This window comes from Penaeus monodon, chromosome 24, assembly GCF_015228065.2.
Source record: "Penaeus monodon isolate SGIC_2016 chromosome 24, NSTDA_Pmon_1, whole genome shotgun sequence".
Taxonomy (NCBI): Eukaryota; Metazoa; Arthropoda; class Malacostraca; order Decapoda; family Penaeidae; genus Penaeus; species Penaeus monodon.
This window is the reverse complement of record NC_051409.1, coordinates 25,250,371-25,251,545: the sequence shown is the minus strand read 5'-3', so window position 1 is coordinate 25,251,545 and position 1,175 is coordinate 25,250,371.

Sequence of the window (1,175 nt, the reverse complement as noted above, 5' to 3'; positions counted from 1 at the left end):
GGGTTTGGAATGGCAGCAACAAAGTAAATGGCAAAACTTACATGCTTTTTATGGGAGAAGGAGTAGCCCACTCGCGTGGGGAAAAGGGGTTTTCGTTTCGTGGGCCCGGGCGATTGAAAATTAAAAAGAAGTGTTTGCCCTGTTAGTGCAGCGACAGAGAACCGTGGGGCCGACTCTGTTTTTCCCATTGCGGGAAAAAAAATAGTTTTTCCCTAAAAAGACAACGTTTTCTAGCCCCAAAATTTTCCATTAAAGAAAATTTAAAACCCGACTAAAAATAATTAAAAGTAGCTTTTTTATGTGTTTTGGCCCTATATGTGAGTGTACATGTTTTGTATGTGTGTAGTGTAGTTTTTTGGTGTGTATATATTTCAAAAATATAAGGGGTTTTGGGTCCTAACCCTAAAATGAAGAATATGACCTTGCCTTGACAGAACGTAATATTCAAGACATTTTTCTTCCACCAAATAATAATAAGGGTAGAAGAGAGGGTTAAAAAAAAAAACCCTTTCCTCCCCTGACAATACTCTTCCCAAAGGGAAAAAGAAAAAAAAAATGAAGCCCAAAACGAGGAAGTTTCGAAACAACCGGGGAAAGGGAAATTTTAAACGGGAAAGAAAAGCAGGGAGATCAATTGAGCCAAAGGGGAATTTCAAGGGGGTGTCAAGTGGACAATAGGGCACTGGTGACTTTCTATTAGAGTCATAAATCCGTAATAGATAATACGTGGCAATAGAAAGTCCCGAGCCAAAAGGGGAGTTTAGTTTTAAATTCAAATTGTCATGGCTAGGTTGGGTTACCAGGACTGTTTTTGCCTTTAAAATAAAAAATATCAGGCAGTAAGAAAAAGAAAAGGGGGAAAAGTTTGGGAGCAGTTTTCCCCAAAAAGCAAACGACGAGGGTTTTTAAAGACTTACTGACGATTTTTTTGGTACCTTACCCCATATTGCCCCGGGCCCCTTTTTGCCCAAATATACGAGGTGAAGGTTTTTTCAGACCAGGCGGAGGGGCGGGGCGGCATCCCCCAAATGAAAGGGGTTTATTTACTATTTTTTTGTGCTTTGCAATAAAATAAATTATGAAAGTTTTACTTCGATAATTTGCTTTTTCCCTTTTAATATCCCTGAAGTTTCACAAAGGATATCCGTTTTTAGGGATCATTTTTAAATTTTAAA